The sequence below is a fragment of the Schistocerca americana genome, chromosome 4, assembly GCF_021461395.2.
Source record: "Schistocerca americana isolate TAMUIC-IGC-003095 chromosome 4, iqSchAmer2.1, whole genome shotgun sequence".
Lineage (NCBI taxonomy): Eukaryota > Metazoa > Arthropoda > Insecta > Orthoptera > Acrididae > Schistocerca > Schistocerca americana.
This window is the reverse complement of record NC_060122.1, coordinates 784,316,049-784,328,866: the sequence shown is the minus strand read 5'-3', so window position 1 is coordinate 784,328,866 and position 12,818 is coordinate 784,316,049. Positions and strand designations below refer to the sequence as shown.

At 44.9% G+C, this 12,818-nt stretch overlaps 1 protein-coding gene across 5 annotated transcripts in view; it reads left to right on the top strand.

The window, feature by feature from the left end:
• Positions 1 to 12,818, top strand: part of LOC124612978 (protein phosphatase 1A) — a 233,522-nt gene that overhangs the window by 17,171 nt on the left and 203,533 nt on the right. The window lies entirely within an intron of this gene.

Genomic DNA, 12,818 nt, shown 5'->3' with positions numbered 1-12,818 from the left:
CTGAATGGACAAGGCAGTTTTATCATGCAACTTTATTCTGTCATTTTTAATGAACTTAAATTTTATTCATCACTTGTATCACATTTCTGTGAACTTACTAACCTATTTGGAAGTTAAAATAAGTTTTTAAAACATAAAAGTCATGAAGATAAACGAAGTGTTTAGTGTTCAGTATGCCCTCATCTAGCTGTAATCAAATCTTTAATTCTCCTTGGCATACTCATAATACATTTCTTAGATATATCCTCCAAATCAGGTGTCCTGTGCACGCTTTGTCAAATTTTTCCTCCAGCGTGTTTCTGGGTATATCGCCCTTTGCAGTTTCGCGCTAGACCTTCGCAGACATTTTCAGTTGGGTTGAGGCCTGGCGAGTTCCCCGACCAATCCAAACCGTGAATTACAGTCTCATTTGCATATTTAGTCACAGATTTTCTCTTGCGGCATAGTGCAGAATCGTGGCTATAGGGGTAATTGTTGTCTGGCTCTGGGGAAGAAGTCGAAATTCCAGTACTGACCTGTACTGATCTTGACAAATCGTCCATTTCACAATATAAAGGCGTCCATTTCCTTTGCTACTTTTACAGACCAAACCATTACTGATGAAAGATGCTTGACTTGTTGAAGTATGCAATCTCTGTGGAATTCTTCATAGCTCCTGTATCTCTCAAATTCAGTTTTGTCTTGCAGAATTTGGATATGTGTTTCATCAGAGGAGCAAACCTGAAAAGAAATCATGTCACATTTGGAAGTCTCTCTTATTATAAAAGGAGGGTTGCATGATATTGTAGTTTAGTAACCTTATTCCAGTCATCCGCAGTCCAGTTTTTGCACATGTGGCCCATTCTAGTTGTTTTTGTTTCATTACTGTGTCAAGTTTCTGCTTCTTGTTGGGATGATGACATCACAGCCCCTTTTCATTGAACCTTCACTGCAGAGTACAGGTATATATAGGCACTACACGATCCTCCAACATGTTTTTAATCACCCATATTAGTTTTCTTCAGTTTTCCGCTACCATTTGTCCTATTACTCTTGTCTGTTCGAGGGAATGTAATACGTTTTTGACTTCATTTACCTTTCTGCTGTGTTTTGAAGTTTACATTTTTTTTTTTTTTTTTTACTGTGGATTGTGAAATCCCTTCCGCATGTGCAATGTATCACTGGCTTTGTTGACAGTGTGACAAAATATTCAATTTTCTGGCCTTATTCCACGGAGCAAGATCAATACCTTTACTCATATCTTAAAACATCCACAGAGTAACCTTATTCAGAATTAAAGAACTCACTAAGGGTTACAACATGGACTACATTGCATAATAATGTAATGAATTGCCGAAAGCTTGATAATAATTGAAAAAGTTACCTATCTTAGGGATGTAAGACATCTACATCTGTACACTCCAAACCACTGTGAATTGCATAGTAGAGGTTATGTGCCATTGTAAAATTTTTAGAGTTTCTTCCTGCTCTGTTCACATATGGAGCACGGGAAGAATGCCTCTTTACACGCCTTTGTGCAAGCTGTAATTAATCTCATCTTGTCCTCACAATCCCTATGCGAGTAGGGGATTGTAGTATATCCCTAGATAGATAATTTAAAGCTGCTTCTTGAAACTTCGTAAGTAGTCTTTCTCGGGATGGCTTTTGTCTATCTTTTGAAGTCTGTTACTTCAGTTTCTTCAGCGTAACTGGGTCAAATAAACGTGTGGCCTGTGGTGCTGCCCTTCTCTGTGTACGTTCAGTATCTCCTTTTACATGGAGAGGTCCCCTGTGGAGGGACTGACTTGTTGAAACAGTCCAATATGGTAATGTAGGTTAAGGTGCAATGAATTGCACCCTACAACCATTCACCCTGGTGGGCCCTCGTTTCCGAGTAATCAACAAAAAAATATTTAGGAATTTCATGTGCTGCTCCATAGCCTTAAAAATGGTGCCAATTTATAGACTGGTTGCTTAGTGTAATGCTTAAGGTACTGACCTCACGAGCAAGAGGTTTTCGGTTTGAATCTTGACAGATATATTGATTTTTTTATCTTCAAATCTTTATCAAAATGATTTTGATTATTATTTTTATTCGGTTAATTGGTTTACTTGCAGTTTCTTTTATATGTATTCATTTTATCATTTTAATCGACTTCAGTTGATCGTATTTTTTTCTTCCTATCATTCTTCTTCCACAATGAATCTGTGTGCATCCAAATTTTATTACATTTATTTATTTAGCATAATGTTTAATCATTTGAATATGCCAATATGTTGGTTAGAAAACAAAAGATGAAATATCTATTTATATTGATTGAGCAGTTGTGTCAAGAAAGTATTTTTCATTACAAGATGTACTTGTTTTTGGATGGCAGTCTTTATATAAACGTATGAAACGTGAATTCTTATTACGCTATGGACAAAATAACATGGATAATGATTTAAACAAAAGCTGAGTTAAGTAAAACGAAAGTCAAGCAAAATGAGAAATAGAAACAATGAATCCAATGACATGGGCGAAAATGTGAGATGACAAAATGGAACAATTAAAGGAAGCTCATACATAACAGTAATCAAAATCACATGAACAGGGGTGCCACGTGGAAGAAGACTGATAGGAAGGGTAATGATGCATTTCATATGATGACTAATATGTTGTGGCACATGAATGGAAAAAAATACATTTAAACCAATTAACTCAATGAAAATAATGATAAAAGTCACAGCCCACCAGGGTGAATGGCTGCAGGTTGTGAACACTTGGAACTTAACCTAATTCACTGTATAAACTGTTTGTGAAAGTTGACACCACTGCCAGTGACTTCTCCTTATTATTGCTGTTTAGTATGGGTCTGATGCACTTGAGCAGTACTCAAGAAGAGTTGCACGAGTAATTTGTGAACAATCTCCTTTGTAGACTGATTGCATTTTCCCAGAATTCTACCAATGAACTGAAGTCTGCCAACTGCTTTACCCATGACTGGGCCTATGTGACCATTACGAATTATTTAGGAATAAAGGAGACGACTGACCAAAAGGCAGAAGTGCTGCACCATCGATAGGTTCACAAACGAAAGGTATAGAACTTTGCAAGCTTTCAGAATGAACTTTCTTTTTCAACCTTGTAGGGAATACATGAATACATGTGCGCGCCCACACACACACGAAACCCTGTCTCCCTACATTGTGCTCAGTCAACCATATGTGAGCATTCCATTTCATATCATTACAAAGTGATACACCAAATTGTTTGTATGAGTTGGCAGATCCCAGCTGTGACTCACTGATATTGTAGTCATAGGATGCTATATTTTTTCGTTTCGTGAAGTCCACAAATTTACATTTCTGAACATTTATAGCAAGTTTAAAACTTACACTACTTTGAAATCTTATTAGGATCAGACTGAATATTTTTGCAGCTTCTTTCAGACTGTACTTCATTATAGATAACAGCATCATCTGGAAAAAGTGAGAGGTTACTGACAGCCAAAAATATTTAATAGGAACTACTAAAATGACTGTTCAAATACATTATTTAATGGGCATAAATTGTCGTCAAACAAACAATATAAGAAACTTCCTGGCAGATTAAAACTGTGTGCCCGACCGAGACTCGAACTCGGGACCTTTGCCTTTCGCAGGCAAGTGCCTGCAATCTGCCAGGAAGTTTCATATCAGCGCACACTCCGCTGCAGAGTGAAAATCTCATTCTGGAAACAATATAAGCTTGTATATTATTCTACATTGCTGTAGAAACAATACAGCTTGTAAATTTTTGTGTAGCTTAGAGTAGGCCTACTTCAAAACTTCATGAGCTACATGGTGAGCGTACTAATTTGGCATCCAACTGGAAAATTATTCTTGAAGACTAACCTTTCCAATCACATATGATGATCCATAGATAGAAGTGTGAAATCGTCATTATTATTGTGCACATAAGACGGGGATGGAACAATTTTTGTGCAGAGAAAAACACGAAATGCACTGTGACATTATTGATTTGCTCTCCATCTGCCATGCTCCCTTTATTCCAGTCTAAATGTTTTCTTTACCTCTTCTGCCACATACCAATATGGAAGTGTGCTCATCATGGGAAAATAGTTACTGCTTTTGATATGTTTGTGAAAAACTGATACAGAAACCAATGACAGTGACATGTTTTGTGTACAACACTGTATGAGTTTTATTTCGCACTGTCAGAATTAAAGTTTTGGTTGCTGCTGTTCAGCTTCTCAAACACCACAGTACTCAATGTGATATTTATTGAGGGGTCCGTGTTTATGTATACTGGAATTAGGGGTGCAGGGGTTAGAATAGGCCCGCGGTATTCCTGCCTGTCGTAAGAGGCGACTACAAGGAGTGTCAAACTTTTCGGCCATCTGTGATGTTCCCCTGTTGGGTTTGACCTCCATCTCTCAAAATTTTTCCGAAGAGCGAGCCGATTGGGGAAGGGCGCCTTACTTTGTGCATTGTGTCCATCTAGCGATCAGGCCTTTCGCCAGCTTCTTTGTCGTCGCATTGCAGTCCTGCCCGCTCTCCATCTCTTGGGCATGGATACGTTCCTGCGTGCACTTTCCACCTTGCCCTGTGCAGTGCCACTTTCTGCACTGATGGCGACCATGGACCACATGTCAACTAACATCCAGCACGGTAGCCAGTCCGTTGTGGTGGGGCCGCCATGTACCCTGTTGGTTGTAGCCCTCTGACAACACAGGGATCGCTCTACTGATGCTTGCGCTGTTAACTCCCCACGTATGCCAAGGAGTAGATGCCCGTCTCCCTGGGGCATCAGGACTCCCGGCAATGGCCATCCTGCCAGGTGGCTATTGCTGCGGCTGGGTGGCGCCCGTGGGGAGGGCTCTTGGTTGGAGTAGGTGGCATCAGGGCGGATGACCCGCAATGAAGCGTGGTACATCATCTCTCGCTGGTGGCCAGCCGCCAGCAGTCTCTAAGCATTCTCGGGCTCAATTTAATGCTCAGAAGTACAATCTGAAGACGTTCCCCCCTCTGGCCACGCCGTGGGAGGAGCGTAAGTCTCAGGATGGAGGTAATAGTTATTCGCCCCGATTCTTAGTTTGCACGAGAGCTGATGGGGAGTCTTTTCTATCCACAAAGCCTCAGTTCTTCGTCGAGCATTTAGAGGACAAGTTTGGGGAGGTGGAGGGCTTGTCCAAAATGCGCTCTGGGTCAGTACTGATACAAATGGCATCCTCCGCCCAGTCACACAGGTTACTTGCTTGTGACAAGTTGGGGGATGTTAACGTTACCATTACACCACATAAGAGTTTAAATATGGTCCAGGGTGTTATTTTCCATAGGGACCTACTTTTGCAGTCTGATGACGAGCTGCGCGCCAACTTAGAGCATAGAGGTGTTCATTTCGTCCGGCGCGTTCATCAGGGTCCGAAGGACAGTCAGGTTGCTACCAGTGCCTTCATCTTGGCCTTCGAGGGTGATACATTACCGGAGAAGGTCAAGGTGATGGTCTACCATTGTGACGTCAAGCCCTATATCCCTCCCCCGATGCGGTGCTTTAAGTGCTGGAAGTTCGGCCATATGTCTTCCCACTGCACTTCCAGCCTCACATGTCGAGATTGCGGACGCACATCACATCCCAATACTCCATGTGCCCCGCCTCCCATCTGTGTCAACTGCGGAGAGCATCATTCACCTTGCTCGCCTGACTGCAAAGTCTTTCATAAAGAGCGCAAAATCATGGAATATAAGACCCTGGACTGGCTGACCTATACTGAGGCCAAAAGGAAATTTGACAGATTCCATCCTGTGAGAATGACATCTTCTTACGCAGCTGCTACAACAACTGTGCTAGCCCCATCAGTTTCGAGACTTCCAGCCAGCTCGATGAGCAGTACGGCTCCTCCTGCCCCCTTGCCCGTGGGGGGGCTCTACCCAACCGGTTGCTCCTGCACCACCTACCTCAGGAGCAACATCCTCCCACCCATCGGGGACGTCCGTCCCTCCTTCTCAGCCGGAGAAGCGTCTAACTTCTTCGGCTACTCTCGCCCGTAAGGGTTCCCTTGAGTCCCTCCCTTCCCAGGCTTCCACCAGCGGGAAGGATGACGGCCGACAGTGGCATAAGTCCCCACCAGCGGCCGGGCGTCGGGCTTCACGATCCTCCTCCGTCCCGGAGACTGAATCGGTGAAGCCTTCCCAGCCGGTGAAACCCAAGGTTCAGCAAGAGAAGTCCAAGAGAAAGACCTCTAAGGCCAAAGAACTTGCGGTGGTGCTGACTCCACCGCACCCTTTGAGCTCTGCGTCTGAGGGTGAGGTCGAGATTCTGGTGTCCGCTGAGGACCTTGATCTCACCGGATGGTGATGTCTCGCAGCATGTCCTGGCTGCGCTGATAGCCCAATTGCCGCCACCTTTCTTGTTACTGGGCGACTTCAAGGCCCATAACCCTCTGTGGGATGGGTCAGTGGTAACAGGTTGAGGTGCCACCGTTGAGCATTTATTGTCGCAGTTCGATCTCTCGATTTTAAATGATGGTGCCTTCACACACTTCAGTGTGGCGCATGGCACATACTCCGCCATTGACCTTTTGATCTGTAGCCCTAGCCTCTTAATCTGTCCAATGGAGTGTGCATGACGACCTGTTTGGTAGTGACCACTTTCCGGTCTTTCTGTCACTACCACAGCGTCACTCTTCTGGGCGCCCTAGCAGATGGGCTATGAATAAGGCCGACTGGGACTTGTTCTCCTCCACTGCCTCGGGGCCTTCTGGCTCCGTCTCAGGGTGGGTTCCGTAAAGGCCGCTCCGCCACCGACAATCTGGTGAGCCTGGAGTCGGCCATCCGTACTGCCTTTGCCCGCCGTCAGCACCTGGTCGCTGTCTTTTTCGACATGCGGAAGGCGTACGATACGACATGGCGTCATCACATCCTTTCTACGCTTCATGGATGGGGTCTTCGGGGCCCTCTGCCGATCTTTATCCGCAATTTTCTGTCGTATCGTCCCTTCCGCGTGGAAGTCGCAGCCTCATATAGTTCCTCCCACGTCCAGGAGAACGGTGTGCCACAGGGTTCTGTTTTAAGTGTCTGCCTGTTTTTAATAGCCATTAACGGGCTCGCTGTGGCCTTGGGAAATTCTGTCTCCGCTTCCCTGTATGCTGACGACTTCTGCCTTTACTACAGCTCTATTGGCATTGCAGCTGCTCAACATCAGCTACAGGGCGCAATCCGCAGTCTTGGGCTGTAGTGCATGGTTTTCAGTTTTCGGCTGCCAAGACCCGTGTTACGCATTTCTGCCGGCGCCGAACGGTCCATCCTGAGCCGCAGCTTTATCTTGACAACCAACTTCTTGCTGTGGTGGAGACCCACAGGTTTTTGGGTGTAGTTTTTGATGCCCGGTTGACTTGGCTGCCTCATATTCGGCAGCTTAAACAGGCGTGTTGGCGGCATCTAAATGCTCTGCGATGCTTGAGCCACACACTCTGGGGCGCTGACCGATCTGCCCTGTTACGGCTCTACCAGGTGTTAATCCAGTCTCGTCTGGATTATGGGAGCCTGGCTTATGGCTCCGCTTCCCCATCTGCGTTGCAGGTGCTGGATCCAATACTACACAGCGGGATACAACTTGCCACTGGTGCCTTCCACACCAGCCCTGTGGACAGCATACTAGTGGAGGCAGGTGTCCTTCCCCTGCAGTTACGGCGCCAACGTTTCCTGGCTGCTTATGCTACCCATGTTTTTAGCTTGCCCAGGCATCCAAACTATCGTCTCCTGTTCCCGCAATCGGTCGTCCATCTGCCAGAACGTCGGCCCCGGTCAGGTTGTACGATCGCGGTCCACGTCAAAGAGCTTCTCTCCGGGCTTAGGGTTTTCACTGTTCCACCTCCTTTCCGGGCCACTTTGCGTACACCCCCATGGTGTGTTCCTCGCTCTTGCCTTCGGCTCGACTTGGCACAGGGCCCGAAGGACTCAGTCCCTCCAGAGGCCTTCCGCCGCCACTTTTATTCCATCCTGGTCACGCATCAGTGCTCTGGCATTGTTTACACTGACGGTTTGATGGTTGCTGGTCGTGTCGGGTATGCGCTAACTCTAGGGGACCATTCCGAACAACGTTCCTTGCAGGTTGGCTGCAGCGTTTACACTGCTTAGCTGGTTGCCATCTTTCGTGCCCTCGAGTATATCCGCTCCTGCTCAGGTGAGTCCTTCGTTATCTGTAGCGATTCCCTGAGCGGTTTACGAGCTCTCGACCAGTGTTTCCCTCGTTCTCATCTGGTGATGGCTATCCGTGAGTCCCTGCATACTCTTGCCCGTTGCGGCCGCTCTGTGGTCTTTGTGTGGACCCCCCGGTCATGTCGGTATCCCGGGCAATGAACATGTTGACCGCCTGGCGAAAGAGGCCGCGAGTAAACCATCTCTGGATGTTGGCCTCCCAGAGACTGATTTGCGGGCAGCCTTACACCGCAAAGTTTTTGCGCTATGGGACGATGAATGGCGCGCACTGACAACGCGTAATAAACTTCGTGCTGTCAAGGAGACGACAGCTGTGTGGCAGTCATCCCTGCGAGCCACTCGCAGGGACTCAGTAGTCCTTTGCCGGCTCCACATTGGCCACTCCCGGCTGACACACAGTTATATACTGCGCCGGGAGGACCCTCCTCTATGTCGCTGCGGGGCGGCTTTGACAGTAGCCCACATTTTGTTGGCCTGCACCCTTTTAGCTGTGGTCAGGCACACATTTGTGCTGCCTGATACGCTCCCTGCCCTTTTATCTGATGACCCTGCTATGGCTGGCTTAGTTTTACGTTTTATTCGGGCAGGGGGTTTTTATCATTTACTCTGAGTGTTTGTTCTGTTCTTTTGTGTTGATTCTGGCCATTGGCCTATGATTTTAATCTGAGTTTTTAATGCGTTTCTCGGTGGTTGGCTTTTCCTTTTTTGTTTCTATGGTCTGCCAACCATCGTCACACTCTGTGTGTGGTTTTAATATTTTTTTATATATATATATATATATACACACACACACACACACACACACACACACACACACACACACACACACACACACACTCTGTGTTGGTGTTTTTAAGTTTTGGAACAAGGGACCGATGGCCGTTGCTGTCTGGTCCCTTAAACCCACAAACCAACCAACCTGGAATTAGGGGGAGAGAACATAATTATTGTTAGGAGTAATAGTTCATCAATTCAGGCAGTAAAATTTCTATATGCTATACATTATTCATATTCCAAGTGAAATAAAACACCAGTCAAGTGATAAAATTCAGTGTTATCAATGCCCAATGAAAGTAACAAATGCTATACATTAATGCTGCTGTAGATGGTGAATATTTTGGTTGGATTGTCTCGTTGGGCATGGTTTGTAATAAGTCTGAATGTGACTTACATTTTCATATCGATATTACTGAAACAAGGATTTAACAATTCATGATTGCCAAATACTAATGAAGGGTGTATACAGGATAATGGAATCCAACCTGGGGGAATATCACTTTGGATTTCAAAGAAATGTAGGAACATGTGAAGCAGTGCTGGCCTAATAAGAGCAAGCTCCCTCTTACCACACTGCCTGTCTACAGAAATGTTCTGTGTTTCTACAAAAGCAAAGCGGATACAATTGTCATAGGACTTGCTGATCATATCTGGTTTTGAGAAAGCCATGCTCATACCCTATAATGGACCAGAATTGTTTACTTGACTCATTTCAGAATAAGAAAATGAAGAAGAATGTATAACCCAAAGCCAGATTAAGTACACAAAGCTTTTGGCAATGACAACCACTCAAGTGCTTGCAAATGTTGGCAATGTCATAAACGTAGTAGTTCAGGTCTGACCTCGAGTGGTATCTCAGTGGAATTGTTTACTTGACTCATTTCAGAATAAGAAAATGATGAAGAATGTATAACCCAAAGCCAAATTAAGTACACAAAGCTTTTGGCAATGGCAACCACTCAAGTGCTTGCAAATGTTGGCAATGTCATAAACGTAGTAGTTCAGGTCTGACCTCGAGTGGTATCTCAGCAACCATAGTTCCAAAGGCCCTACCTCCCCCTCCCACCACCACCACCACCACCACCACCACGTTATTATTATGGTACAATTTTTGTATAAAAATATCATAGGTATATATAGTCACTGAACCCTCAAAAATAGAACTTACTTCACATTTATTATCGTTGTTTGGCACAGCTCATGACCTCATAATCTTCAAAATATGTATGACCTTGCAGCTGTTCATTCAGAGGTCCAGTAAGAGAAAATCTGATTCCGTCAAGTACAGGCTGTAAGGTGGATGTTTCAGTATCTCAAATTTGAAATCCTGCTGTGTGCCCTTTGGTGATGCATTGTCATGCAGCAACGGTACTCCTTATGAGAGAAATCCTCAGTGTTGCTCTCATATTGCAGGTATTAACTGCCTAATTAACATGTCAGTTTGGCTGTTCACCTAGAAATTCGGAAGTATGCAGCAGTAAAGAACCCTTAACACCCAAGATGGATTGTTAGCATGTACTTGAGACTCTAACTTAAACCACCATATAGATAGTTTCAAAAAGTTGATTACACCCCTGGGAGCCTCTTCTTATATATATAAAAACAAAGATGATGTGACTTACCAAATGAAAATGCTGGCAGGTCGACAGACACACAAACAAACACAAACATACACACAAAATTCAAGCTTTCGCAACAAATTGTTGCCTCATCAGGAAAGAAGGAAGGAGAGGGAAAGACGAAAGGATGTGGGTTTTAAGGGAGAGGGTAAGGAGTCATTCCAATCCCGGGAGCGGAAAGACTTACCTTAGGGGGAAAAAAGGACGGGTATACACTTGCACACACACACATATGATATGTGTGGATGGATGTGTGTGTGTGTGTGTGTGTGTGTGTGTGTGTGTGTGTGCGTGTGCAAGTGTATACCCGTCCTTTTTTCCCTCTAAGGTAAGTCTTTCCGCTCCCGGGATTGGAATGACTCATTACCCTCTCCCTTAAAACCCACATCCTTTCGTCTTTCCCTCTCCTTCCCTCTTTCCTGATGAGGCAACAGTTTGTTGCGAAAGCTTAATTTTGTGTGTATGTTTGTGTTTGTTTGTGTGTCTGTCGACCTGCCAGCATTTTCATTTGGTAAGTCACATCATCTTTGTTTTTAGATATATTTTTCCTACGTGGAATGTTTCCCTCTATTATAACCATATATTCAAAAAATACAGGCTGGTCTTACATTTGCATATTATTATTATTTAGCGTGTGGCTAATACAGACATATCATGAAATTACATATACATATGTACATATTGACACACAAGAAACTTCAAGTCTGTCTTTACAACTGAATATCCAGTCCTTCAATCCAGCGCACTGCATCTGGAGTTGCCAGCAGGAAGTCCTCTTTGGCGCCGTGATAGGCTCGAATCCTGCATTCACTGACAATGTGGTGAACAGTCTGGTATGGAGCCCCGCAGTCACAAGCTGGATCAGGCAGCTTCTTCCACTTAAAGAGAGCATCCCTGCATCGCCTATGGCTGGTACGGATTCTGTTGAGAGTAGACCACGTCTTGCGTGGTAAGTCGAATCCACTTGGAAGTTTAGCACCTGAGAAGATGTTATGCAGGTGCACATCTGTCACTGCTTCCCACCAACCTTTCCATTCTTCAAGAGGTTTGAAATTCTTAGCAACCATGTCAGCAGCATCGCACAGAGTTGGATGACGTGATTTCAGTCTCTTGCGATTTAAAAGTGGCAGGCCGCTATGCACGGGTAGGTTAGAATTCCTGGAGATCTTGTGGAATTCTCTCATAAGGGCAGTACATCTGCGTAGATCAGGAGGCATTATACCGGTTAACAGTGGAAGCCAGTAAACTGGAGTAGATCTGATTGTGCCAGATATTATGCGCATTGTCGTGTTCAGCTGGGTATCAACAAGCCTTGTATGATGGCTATTCATCCAAACAGGTGCACAATACTCAGCACTTACGTATACCAAGCCCAGAGCTGAAGTTTGCAGGGTGGTTGCTGAAGATCCCCAGGTAGTTCCGCATAGCTTATGGAGGATGTTGTTTCGAGTCCTCAGCTTTTGAGCTAAGTTAAGAAGGTGTTGTTTGAAGCATAGTGTACGATCCAGGAAAGCATAGTGTACGATCCAGGATGATACCAAGATATTTTGGGTTCCAGTTGTGACGAAGAATTCTGCCTCTGAAACTTACCTCCAGTTTTACGTTCGCCAACTGGTTATTTAGATGGAAGCAACACACTTCTGTTTTACTCACACTGGGTTGGAGTCTCCAGATTTTGAAGTAATTGTCTAATGCAGACAGGTCTTCATTTCCTGGTGTTTGACGGCTAGAGCCAGGTCATCGGCATAGCAGTATTTTCTGGACGAAGTGTCAGGTAGATCAGATAGATATAGGTTGAACAGTAAGGGTGAGAGAACTGATCCTTAAGGCAATCCGTTGTTCAGCTTCCTCTCCTTACTTATGTTGCTTCCAGTGGTTACCTGGAACTTCCGATCACTTAGCATGCTGTTAATCAGTCGAGCCATTGTTCTGCAGGGTATGATGCGGAGAAATTTGTAGATAAGGCCTTCCCTCCACACAGTGTCGAAGGCGGCAGTTAGATCAACAAATGCCACAGATGTTTTCTGCTTCATTTGGTATCCTGACTCTATGAAGGATGTGAGAGACAATACTTGGTCGCAGCAGCTATGCCCTGGTCTGAAGCCTGCCTGATCAACTGGAACGTTCTCCAAGATAGCGCTACTTATTCTGTTATATATTAGCCTTTCAAAAAGCTTGTAGCAGCAGCTGAGTAGGGAAATGGGGCGATAGTTTTCTACCCTGTTGCTGGGTTTGCCAGGT